Source organism: Quercus robur, chromosome 6 (genome assembly GCF_932294415.1).
Source record: "Quercus robur chromosome 6, dhQueRobu3.1, whole genome shotgun sequence".
NCBI lineage: Eukaryota > Viridiplantae > Streptophyta > Magnoliopsida > Fagales > Fagaceae > Quercus > Quercus robur.
Window position 1 is genome coordinate 46,612,758 of NC_065539.1, and position 13,649 is coordinate 46,626,406.

The 13,649-nt window shown below is 33.1% G+C and overlaps 1 non-coding gene across 1 annotated transcript; it reads left to right on the forward strand.

Moving 5' to 3' along the window:
* The first annotated feature begins 6,732 nt into the window (after positions 1–6,732).
* Positions 6,733–6,803, forward strand: TRNAG-CCC (transfer RNA glycine (anticodon CCC)). The gene has a single exon. It is a non-coding gene; the product is annotated as a tRNA-Gly (tRNA).
* The last annotated feature ends 6,846 nt before the right edge of the window (positions 6,804–13,649 follow it).

Genomic DNA, 13,649 nt, shown 5'->3' on the forward strand with positions numbered 1-13,649 from the left:
TTGAGTAGGCTATATATATAGGTGAAAGCATGGCATGAATTGAATGCTGAAACCAAAAATTTTACTTTTCATACTTATGAGTTGATAGACTGTGATTGGTGCGTTATAAAGTTGTTTCAGTAATAAACATGAAAGTGATGTTTTAATTACAATATATTATTTTAATAATTTGTTAAAAAGATTGAAAAAAATTTGTATCCTTGATTATATGGGAATGTTTGGGTGTGGGTGTGGGTGTAGGTAATAAGGGGGGCCCTAAGTATACATTGGGGTCATGGTGTTTGGGACACAATTTAATATCTATGTGGGCATAAAAGGATTGAGGGGAATCATGGTTCTTTTTTCCAAGTCTTTCAACCCCACCAAGGGAATCTTTGTCTTGTTTGAATAAAAAATCATTAAGATTGAGACTTATTCTATCTACTAGAAAAGAAGGCTACATTTAAGTATAGTGTATTTATGATGTAGTTGTCAAAAAATTTTAAACTACTGATTTTTACCACTTCATCCGATATTCGTATTTGGGAATCGACAAAAGGAGTTTGGATGCTGATCATGGAAATATATATGATATGGTATAGTGTCACGCACTACAAATTACTTGTTTTTTTTATTGTCTCTTTATTATAGTTTCTCTTTTATACTTTCAGTTAAGAAATTAAACTTATTCGAAGATGATTTAAAAATTATAATCTTTTGCATGTGGAACATGCATAGTGATATTGAGCTTTACACTACAACATAGGAATGAAGGTTTAATTTAAAATTTAATTGGAAATAATAAAATAAATAAAAAAATTGATTAGGGCAATATAGACAGGGAGATATATATGCAAATGTGGAGAAATGAATTGATTAATGGTTTTGCATGGAATATATTTCTTTAAGTAGAAAGTATGGATGCTTATGGAACTGCAAAATATACGTCTTTTTTCCAAAGTTTGTGAATGGTTGTGGGGAAAGAGAATGAAAAAGTTTGGGGAGGTGGGGTGGGACCATAATTCTCAATTCTAGTTGTTAGAGATGAACCAACTAGGGGCTTCGTAGCGCCGGTTTTTGCCTAACTCTTATGTTATTTTATTTGATTTTTTTTATCATTGATAAAAGGGCTGTTACCTAATTTTTGACTATCTGCCTCATTTGCCTACAATTTCCTTCTAATGTATTTGCTTAGGGATGAATACAAATTTCTCTACTTAAATTTGAGTGGATAGTATTCCATAACAATTAAAGCATTCAACTCATCATTACAAAATTTTCTACTTAAAGTGTTTTAAATTAACTATCTTATTATTTTCTTTATGTATGGTGGCAATTGTAAAAAGTTGTACTGAATTAGAGCTCAACATTACGGGTGTCCAATGGACCTAAGCTGAAACAGATTCGATCAGGCAGCTATGGCGATAGGCGCCTTCAGAACCCGATTTTGGTAGGTCAAGTCTCAATTTCTTTCTTTTAAAACCTGAGCAAACTAACCTGACCAAAAACCCAAGGAAACTTCGACGAGATATGTCAAATTAGGCAAAATCTTAGCAAGATCTCACTAGATTTGTGAGATTTCCACTGGATCCGACTAGATCTCAGTCAATCCGTTGAGATATATCTCATTAGAGATTTGGTAAGATTTCCACCATATCTAGCAAGACCTCACCGGATCTTTGCTGTTTTTCGACGGAATCTTGATCACCGCTACCTCTCTTGGTTTTGACAGAAATTGACTCGATCTGTGAAAGAACCGACTTGATTTGACCTGCTAATGTTACCTGTCGATAGCAAGTCCTCTATTTTGCCACTCATCAGGATCGAATTGAGTTCAAAGTGCATTTAAAAAAATTTCATTTATTTTATTTTATTTTAAGTATAGTCTTTTCAAACAACCTTATTTAAAAAGGCTAACAAATAAGCTATGCCAAATAGGCACTAAAGTGCTATCTAATTGCATTATAAACTTTATCTTGTAATGGGTTATTTACACCCAATGGTATGTTTTTCTACACAAGTAATTTTGCCATCTAATTTTGTTCTCTTAATTTCTTCTTCTTTTTATCCCTGAAAAATTCCCCACAGCTTTTGAGTGCAATTATGTTGTTTTCCAAGGCTAGGGCACGGGGAATGAGGTCATGTTAAGCCCAAAATGTGCTTGTGAGAACATTCTCTAGTATTATAGTACACAACATATGTATATGTTAGTGCACCAATAATTTGCACTTGTCTAATATTGCCTACAGACACATGGCTAATAGGCAATGTATATGGAGGTACTAGCTTGCAAGCGACAACTTGGAAGCATAAATGTAAAAGTAGTGGTACATTAATTTCTAGCACCCAACCCAACCATACCAAAGGTGATCGATGTAGTGTGTAGGCCTTTACACGCACATTCTAGCTTTTCCCAGCACTATGGTCTCAATTTTGCTAGATTTTGTAAATTAATTCTTCCTCGTGCCACATGGCCATACGCAAACTAAAACCGACCAAAAACCAGCATTTCCCTTCTCATGACAATGATTTCCCCACATAAATATCCAACTTGTCAGCTTCTCTAGCTAAGCTAATTCCACTCAATCTCAATTGGACCACACCTTAGAATTCAATTTCCTCCAAAGTTATGTTAGTCTTCCACAGCTAGCTAGCTAGAGAGAGAGATTTTAAAGAATTCAATGAGCTAGGGTCATTTTCAAGAATGAAAGGAAAACTATATCTTTTTACATTATCCGTCTCAACACCAAAGCTATCTCCTTTTACTTTTTATTTTGTTTTTTTGCTTTTTATTATTTGTGTTTTTGTTTGATTGTTTGCTCTTTTTTTTGTTTGTTTCAAACGATGAAAAGTCACTTCACAAATTATATTCTACTTTTTGAAGCTTAAATTGAAGGCACCAATAAGATTATAAGACCAAATAATCACGGAAAGAATACTTAAAATTCCTTGATGAGATCATTACCTTGTAGATAATGAGGTAGCATTATTTAATCAGCAAATTTTTTTTCACCCCAATAAGCCATGCCCACCTCAGAAATCAATATGATTCAAATAAATATCCAAATTCTACTATGAGGTTCTAAGATACTCAACCACAGCAACTTTGCACTAATATATATATTTCATGACTTTATATAAAGTTATTCATGCATGGGAACATTTAATTTCCATAGCCCCAATCCGATCACCTTTCTTAACATGCTTTGCTTTAATCCTCTATCAAAGTGAGAATCATTTTGTACCTGTCTCCATGACAAATGGAAAGCCCTAACACTCACTATATTTGTTTTTAACAACCATTACACTTTGTATCATCTTTTCTTAAATGTTGGACTGTTGTTATCAAAAAAAAAAAAAAAAAAAAAACTTTTGTTAAATGTATTTGCCTTTCCATTGTAACCTCTTCTTTTTTTAAAAAGAAAAGGCAAGGACCAATCTCAATCAATAAAATTCTTGAAAGATCTTACGGGTTACACTTACACCTTGATGTGGCTCAAGTTATTCATGTGAATTTCAGAGAAGAAATCCACTAAGGATCAAATTTGTGAAGAAGGACTGATTTTGAGAAAGTACAAAGACCTTTTTTTAATTGCTGTATATGCAAATTGGGAATGTATGACAGCATACTATGACCTACGTGTATATGTATATATATAGTAAGTATAAAAACTAAGGCATAATCTTTTAGAAAAAGGATCATACAGCATCACTATACTACATTTCTTTATTTATAAATAGTTTTTCTTAGTGTAAATGAAGCTATTGTCCATAGTTTTGGTTTGTTTTGGCTGCATCTTAAATTTGTAATACTTAATTTAAACCATGAAAGTTTCTTTGGCTTACATCCGGTGCACTGAAGAACTGGACCAAAATTTCACAAATCATGAAATGGATCCTTTTAAAAAGGAGATGATAATTTTCCTCTAAAATTATCCAGTAGGAGACATAACATAACCCAATTAGAGTTTATCTTAATTACTTAATTATCATATATTTATATTTATTTAAGAGAAATGATATGTCTACAATATTTTTACAATAAATTCTAAGTGACAAGTTGTTACTGGTTGTTATTGTTAGGGCAAAAAAGTAATCTTAGTGTTAGTTTCAAATTTAAACCAATAACAACTAACCACCTGTAATTTGTTGTAAAAATGTTGTAGACGTAGTATCTCTCTTTATTTAATGATAAGAAAAGTGATTCATAAAAACTCATCCTTATTAGGACTCTATTTGTTAACAGTCACTTAAAATGTCATTTGGTAAATAGCCAGTACTATTGGTGAACACTTATTTGACAATTAAAGGTCAATAATATTCCTTGACTGAAATGAGTATCAATAGAAAACCAACATTAAAATTGAGGGGGTCCCTAATCTAGTTTATATATGGCCTTCCCCTTATAAACTCTTTGGTGGAGAACATGATCTTTTTTACAAGGTTAAACTATGAGAATTCCTTCATAATTTTTCATTTTGCAGTAAGTTTTTCTCTATAGATTACTTAAAAAACAATGGTTTAAGGTATGTTAATTTCTTCCGCTGTTTCTAGTTTATGGCCTTCTCCTTATAAACTCTTTGGTGGAGAACACAGTCTTTTTTACAAGGTTAAACTAGGAGAATTATTCCTTCATAATTTTTCATTTTGTAGTAAGTTTTTCTCTATAGATTACTTAAAAAACAATGGTATAAGGTATGTTAATTTCTTCCGCTGTTTTAGATTTCTCTTATTTCCAACCATAACAAGGGTTGTAACAGGACTACATATAAAGTGTTTAATGTGCCAGGAATGTAGCCTATAATATAGGATTAATACATCATCGAGCATTTCTTCTGAACTCAGACAATATAAAACCAATGGTTTCTAATCTGTTTCCTACTAATACTGGCCCAATGGTAATGACTTGAGTATTAACCATTCATTTCAAAACTGCTAGGTGGGACTTGAGGACGTGATGCCTTGATCTCTTCTAAAGGAGAGGCAACTATATATCACAAGGCCAAAAGCTCAATGGAATATGCAATCAACATTGTTTACAATTAAAATGGAATTTTCTTTTTTCCCCCATAAAGTGGTGAGTTTTCCAAATGATCATCTATTGTAATTTAGATTTTAGTATCTGTTATTTAAATTTTTGATGGCCCCTGGTGTTTATATGAATTTATTCTCCATTAGAGTACTATAGTAATACAAAAACAATCATTGGGTTTTATTAAAGTTGAGTAATTCTTAATGGCGATTGTGAATATATCGATGGGACTTTTTCTTCTAGAGAGCTAGTTAACTTTGCTATTAAAGGGAATACAGAACCATTTGCTTATCTATTGTTAGGTTTATGCCTAACTTTGATTAAAAAATGGATGGAATGAGGCCATTTACTTTGATTATAAGAATAAAGCACTAAACATTTGGAATGTAGGATCAATTCCCTCAAGAAAAATAAATCAAAGGGGGGAATTTTATCATCGTATTCCATCATTTCTTGAAAAGGACATGATCATTGTCTTCTAGTTAAAACCAGAAGTTAAGAATTTGTGGACACTCTTCCATTTTTCGTTTGCATGGAGATGGAGTGTGACGTTTTTGTCTTGAAGGATAATTTCTTTGTTACTTATTCAAAGCACCAAATAAGTATGTCTATGTGCTTCCCACGCTCAAAGTTTTTATGCAAAGAATCCAAATTGTGTGGAAGTCTATCTATATTCTTGACTAATAATAGTTATTACTGCTAGCTTCTTCATAGGGGAAAAACACACAAGCAGTTATTTGATTTAGTGTGAAGTTGATAAAAAAAAAATGGAGTTATTTGTGGGGAAGATGGATGAAAGTTAATTAATAAAAAATTGTGCAAAACTGTAGTTGATTTTCTGTTCTTGAATTTTATTGTATCTAATAAAAAAAATTCTTGATTCTTTATATTTTATATTTTTGTTATTTTACTTTTCAACATAATTGTTTAATTTTCTTTTGATATTGCAAGAGCATTTAAGTACGGATATGTCTGAAAAATCAGAAGACAAGATCAAACCTAGCTACTCTCTTTATGGTAGTAGAGATTATGGGAAATATTCTGCTCATTGCATAAAAAATATAAGCCTTTAAGTTAACTACAGGAGGTAGGTGTGTTCTATTTCTGGTGTTCCAAACCCATTTTCTTGTGCTTTACATTTTCCCCTACCTTTGTACTTTTACTCAGTTGTACTTGTAGGTAATCTCATGCCATAATACATTAAAAATAAATAAAGTGATACAAAAAAAAATAGGTGACATCTTTTTTCCCTTTCTGCTAACGAGGGTGTCCAGAACTCTTCGAACACTTGACTATTCTTTCGGATATGAATTAAAGTGTCAAGAACTCTTTGAATACTTGATTATTCTCTTGAATATACATAATCTCCTGTCTCACCATACTGGATAGTTAATTCAATTCACAATTTCTTAACTTAACTTCTTTAGTTTGTGTGGTACAATGGGCAATTAATCAATTACCAACCTAAGATTGTGCTTCATCTAGCAAATGTAACACTCCCTTTACTCTCTTGGATCGTCCATTTGGGCCCAAGTCTGTATACTAGCTGATGATAGGTTGAGTTTCATTACATATGTCGCTTGAATCCAGGCCCTAATGGACCATTGCCCGCCATTGAATTGGGTTTCTTTGATACTAAACATGAAAATTGTAAATTAAGGACCCACTTTTCATAACTTATTATATTCTTTAAGATTATTGTGAGAACCAAGAAATGTAAAGCGCATCTGGTGTAGTGGTATCATAGTACCCTCCCACGGTACTGACCAGGGTTCGATTCCCTGGATGCGCATTTTGAAAAGTTTTCTCCTCTCAAGTTTTTGGAACTCTGCTTGTCCATTGTCGAAGCACCAATATATATATATATTTTTTTTTGAAACACCATTTTTCTGTCTCATGCTCATATCACATGTTGCAGGCTAGTTATAAAGATATATGTTGGTTTTTATATAGGTGGAAAATCGATCCAAAACTGTCCCCATTTTATGTTGCTTAATTGATTTTGTAAAAATCAGTCTTAACCATCAATTGATCCCATCGGAAAAGAACTTGTGAACCTATTGGAACTTAAAAAGAAGTAAGTTAAATTACAGAGTCTCTTAAGGGTTTTATAAGGGAAATGGATAAGTTCACGCTATCTTTTAAAATTTCAAGAAATGACAATCCTCCAAACGTTTCAAGAAATGACACTTCTTTTGAGTTTTTATAAATGCAACAGATAAATTCATACTTTCTAACATTGTTACTTCCTTAATGGAATATGTTTTTTTTAAAAGAATTTTTCCTACACATTTATACAAATCTTGTGAGAAAAGTGTCATTCATCCACAAACCTTAAGGGGGAGTATCATGTCTCTATAACTTGGACAAGAATCTTTATTAAGATTGAAATAAGTATTTGAAAAATGACAGTTTAACTAAAAATTGAGTTAATTATTACATTTAGACAAACCTTAAGAAGTGAAGTGTCATTTCTTAAAAATATTAGGAGAGTATCATTTCGTAAAATCTCTTAAGAAGATCGGTGTAATTTTCCATTTTACCCATGCAAATTCTAATTTACAAAACTTTAGAGCCACTTTTGGTAAACTTTCTGGCTTTAATAATAGAAGACTGTGAGACCCACCAAACCCATGTTTCTCTAAAAACTGTTTTTCGAAAACTCTCACATCTTTCACCGTACATAGTTTTGTGAAAACAATCTTGAGCTGTTTGCATTTTACAGTTTTCCAGTTTTTAGTGGCATTTTTGCAATAAATTAACGTGGTCTTTTTTATTCAATTATTCTCTTTTTAAAAACTATTTTTTGAAAACAATTTCTCAATACACTAAAAAAAAAAGTTTTGGAAACACAAAATAGAAAACAGGGTCCAAAGATGCCCTTAATTTTCCTTTTTCTTGAAGAGGATGGAGGAGGGTGTTTCAGTTACTGTCTGTACAGTGATTTTATATGCTAATTGGCAAGCAATTTGACCTTGCATTGCGTGGATTAGCAATAATGCTACAAATTAATATGTCAAAATTCCATTTCATTTCTTTTTATTTCAACCAAAAAAGGAGTCATTACTTAATATCAAGATGGTGGGCAAATTCTATAGAACTGAAGCATTTTCCATTTGCATATAGCGAGTGCAAGTCACAAGGATTGCATTTTTACTTGATTTTGTGCATCGTTTGATGTCTTTGAAAAAGCAAAAATCTAACTTATCCGAAAAGAAAGAGAACATTTACAAACACTATTATATAGGTTTGAAAATCTAGTGCAGCAGTGATCAAACATTAAATTTTGTAGATTTCCTATTGCATCACATAACAAGGGGTATATCCATATCAACAATTCATCTGAGTGAAACATCATTAGACGTGTTACCATGAGATTGGAGCCAATAATATAAAACAATACTAATAAGATCCTCGGCATCAATTGTGTTGATTACTGGACACGGATAATGCACTTGATACAAATTTCTGTACAACACTGAATGTGACTCTCTTTTCTGAATGTCAATGCCACATGCATGTGACAATCAACAGCTCAACTTGCATCCTTGCTGTTGCAAACTTGCAATACATGGTTGTAAGTAATTCATCTAGTGAGAAAATTACAATTTGGCATGGATTCCCAAATAGCATTATCAAAGATTGACACAAACATGTAAAGCAAAATAAACATTCACACAAACAAAATAGACAAATGACTTACTAGGAAGAAATTTAGCTATAATCTACTCAGAATGCGCAAAATTCTAATTCTTCATTTCAGGTTTAAACAAATGATTTTCCATCCCCTAAGCCAACTAAAAAATGAGAACAAAATCTCCGTCCTATATTAAGAGAAACCTTAACACTCTGCTGCACTTAAAAGACAATATGGTCTGAATACCAATGTATTCATAAAATCATTTTCATGATTCAAAAATCTGGATAACAATCAATTCCACAGAACACCATATATCACAATTCAAAACGTGAAAAAAATAATGAAAAGGAAAATCAAACAAGTGAGTATAGCCTAATTATACTTGTACACAAATCAGAACTAATGAGATTGAATCAAATGAGACCAAGTTTGATTAGAGTGACTGAAACAGGATATATCATAAATCATGTATGGGCAGAAAAACTGTTGTAGTGGAGATCACATGAGACCGAGTTTGACGAGGACGAAAAGCTATCCTATAAGACCCTAATATACATGCAAAGCATGTTGCTAAGGTGTGCCAGAACACATTATTTAGAAAAAGATTTAGTCAAGCTGAAGAATAAGCTATGGTCCTACTGGGTTGTGGACCCAGGGTACACAGTTTTCTAGCTTGTGATGGGCCAATTGAAGCACACAACCTGTGTACCATAATGGCCAAGATAGACACTTGTCTATGTCTGGATAACTAATCAAACTACAAGCTCCAATATGAATATTGCCCTTATGGACACAGCCAACTATAATTAGTTGCACTACCTGCATTAAAGTCCTTCGTGTCCTACTCTATTTTTGGGGCTCAAAGACAACCTTGATCTAGGAAAAACATATATCTTTAATGTAGTACTCTAAAACTTACCAGAATGAACACTAAAGCTATGGAAGCCCAATATTGAAGTTCAATCTCAAGTTTAAACTACTGCATCCTTCAACATATGGTTTGTGACAGTTTATACATTATATGATCAGATAGAGCCAATGGTGCAGTCTGTGGTATATTATCCTCAATTTCTGTTATCTTCTAAAGCACAATCACTCCAATTGTTATCATTCAGTGGTGAAAATCAATATCCAAATGGGATGTGCCAAATATCAGCAGTCATAAAAAACTTCATTTGTGTCATGATTGTGGCTACAATAACAAAAAGTGGAAAGCCTTTATGCCAAATGAACTTGAAATGCATATACAGAGACTGAACTAATCAGAAGAAAATCTGGAGAAAGCTTTTGAAAGTAGGAATCAACAATTCCAATGTATAAAAGGCAAATCAAACTAATGAGTATAGACTAATTATACTTGTATACAAGTCAGAAATGATGAGATCGAACTAAACACCAGCAGTCACTGAACCAACAAGTGATATAAAGAGGAGAAATCATAAATCATATCTGATCAATATAAGTATATTTTTTTTTTATAAGTAACATAAAAATTTTATTAAAAACACATAGCCCAGTACATAGGAAATGTACAAAAAGGCAAAAACATCAAGAAACCAGATTACAATGATCTAGCAACACAGGAAGGGAAAAACAAGACACCATTCAAGAAGAGAAAAAAAGAAGAAAGACTTAAGCTTAAAAATGGACTGTTCACGACCCTCAAAGCTTCTAGAATTCCACTCCCGCCAGATACACCACATCAAGCAGTGCGGCACAAACCTCCAAATAACTATATTATGCTGATCAATATAAGTATTGAACTGGAGATCACATGACACCAGATTTGACAAAGATGAAAACTTTGTCCTACATGACCTCATATACATGCAATTAAGTGTCATTAAGTCAATTTGAAGAATAAGCTGGGTCCTAAGGGACCTTGGACCCTGAATACCTAGTAATCTAGATTGTGGCAGGCCATTTATGACATGGTATTTTAAACTTGTATTAATCTAGTTGTTGAAAATAAATATAGAATGTGGAGTCCAGATGTAGCTCGAATAATAACTAGAGCATAGAATCGGGCAACGATGGACACCTTCCAAAGATATTAATAAGATAAATGGGAAACCCATCCGTCAAATATTTTCTCTCCATCTTTCTTTCCCAGACATGTAACAGTCCCTATCATAATGGCTGTGATAGCGACTTGACTATGTCTGGATGACTAATTATGCAGTAAGAACCAATAATAGATAGTGCACAAAGGAGAAAAAGAAACAAATATTCCTAGGGAGATGGCCTTTAATATGCAGTTTCAACTCCTGTATTGGATAGCCCTTCGTATATTACGCAATTACCTAAGGCTCAAAGACAGCCTTTAATGAGCATGGAAATTGTCTGAGTCTCTAGGTAAAATTAATTGGGATGTGGAGTCCAGATGTAGCTCGAATAATAACTAGAGCATAAAATCGGGCAACGATGGACTCCTTCCAAAGATATTAATCAGATAAATGGGAAACCCATCCATCAGATCTTTTCTCTCCATCTTTCTTTCCCAGACATGTAACAGTCCCTATCATGATGACTGTGATAGAGACTTGACTATGTCTGGATGACTAATTATGCAGTAAGAACCAATAACATAAAGTGCACAAAGGAGAAAAAGAAACAAATATTCTTAGGGAGATGGCCATTAATAAGCATTTTCAATTCCTGGATTGGAAAGCCCTTCATGCATTTCTCACTTACCTAAGGCTCAAAGACACAGCCTTTAATGGGTATGGAAATTGTCTCAGTCTTTAGGCAACATTAGTTGGGATGTGGAGTCCAGATGTAGCTCGAATAATAACTAGATCATAGAATCGGGCAACGATGGACACCTTCCAGAGATATTGATCAGATAAATGGGAAACCCATCCGTCAAATATTTTCTCTCCATCTTTCTTTCCCAGACATGTAACAGTCCCTATCATAATGGCTGTGATAGAGACTTGACTATGTCTGGATGACTAATTATGCAGTAGAACCAATAATAGATAGTGCACAAAGGAGAAAAAGAAACAAATATTCTTAGGGAAATGGCCATTAATAAGCAGTTTCAATTCCTGCATTGGAAAGCCCTTTATGTATGTCTCACTTACCTAAGGCTCAAAGACACTGCCTTTAACGAGTATGGAAATTTTCTCGATCTTTAGGTAACATTAGTTGGGATGTGGAGTCCAGATGTAGCTCGAATAATAACTAGAGCATAGAATCGGGCAACGATGGACACCTTCCAGAGATATTAATAAGATAAATGGGAAACCCATCCGTCAAATATTTTCTCTCCATCTTTCTTTCCCAGACATGTAACAGTCCCTATCATAATGGCTGTGATAGCGACTTGACTATGTCTGGATGACTAATTATGCAGTAAGAACCAATAATAGATAGTGCACAAAGGAGAAAAAGAAACAAATATTCCTAGGGAGATGGCCTTTAATATGCAGTTTCAACTCCTGTATTGGATAGCCCTTCGTATATTACACAATTACCTAAGGCTCAAAGACACAGCCTTTAATGAGCATGGAAATTGTCTCAGTCTCTAGGTAAAATTAATTGGGATGTGGAGTCCAGATGTAGCTCGAATAATAACTAGAGCATAAAATCGGGCAACGATGGACTCCTTCCAAAGATATTAATCAGATAAATGGGAAACCCATCCATCAGATCTTTTCTCTCCGTCTTTCTTTCCCAGACATGTAACAGTCCCTATCATGATGACTGTGATAGAGACTTGACTATGTCTGGATGACTAATTATGCAGTAAGAACCAATAATATAAAGTGCACAAAGGAGAAAAAGAAACAAATATTCTTAGGGAGATGGCCATTAATAAGCAGTTTCAATTCCTGCATTGGAAAGCCCTTCATGCATTTCTCACTTACCTAAGGCTCAAAGACACTGCCTTTAATGAGTATGGAAATTGTCTCAGTCTTTAGGTAACATTAGTTGGGATGTGGAGTCCAGATGTAGCTCGAATAATAACTACAGCATAAAATCGTGCAACGATGGACTCCTTCCAAAGATATTAATCAGATAAATGGGAAACCCAACCATCAGATCTTTTCTCTCCATCTTTCTTTCCCAGACATGTAACAGTCCCTATCATAATGGCTGTGATAGAGACTTGACAATGTCTGGATGACTAATTATGCAGTAAGAATCAATATAGATAGTGCACACAAAGGAGAAAAAGAAACAAATACTCTTAAGGAGATGGTCAATAATAAGCAGTTTCGATTCCACGATTGGAAAGTATTACTCACTTACCTAAGGCTCAAGGACACTGCCTTTATGGTAGCAGTTTAACATTGCAAGTATATGCAAAGGAAAATGCAAATACCATTCTAAGCATATTTGAAATTAAAGATATGTCTCAACCATATAATTCTAACAAAAACACACCTTATAAAAATGACCAAGGGCTCGTTTGGATAGGCTGTTCACAAAGATGCGTTTTAAAATGTGCGTTTTGAAAACATCATTTTAAAAACCACAGATAAGCGTTTGGATAAAATGTAAAAATATGCGTTTTTTATTTTTAAAGTTACATTAAGCGTTTGGATAAGCTATTTTAAAAATGGCTGTTTTAAGTGTAAATTCCAAAAAAGGACTTAACTATTTTGTTAAGGTTATTTTGTCATTTTTCCTTTAATCAGTGTTTTTTTTTAAAAAATTATTATTGAAAATAATTTAATAACAATAATAATGTTGCCGTTGTTGGAATTCATGAAGAGAAATTTATATAATTTAAAATTGAAAAAGAAAAAAAAAAGAAAAAAAGAAAAAACTTCAAGAGGAAGATATTAAAATGATTAGGAAAATAATTACTAAAAAAAATAAGCAGAGCTAATTATCATCAAAGTTAAATTATGACATATGGATCCAAAGCTTATTGACTTGTTTGGCTACAAAGCTATTGCCAATGAATATAAAGCTTAGGAAGGCTGCACAAAGCTACATCAGTAGAGCACCTAGTCATATATTATCTAGATCTTAGTAAGATAATGT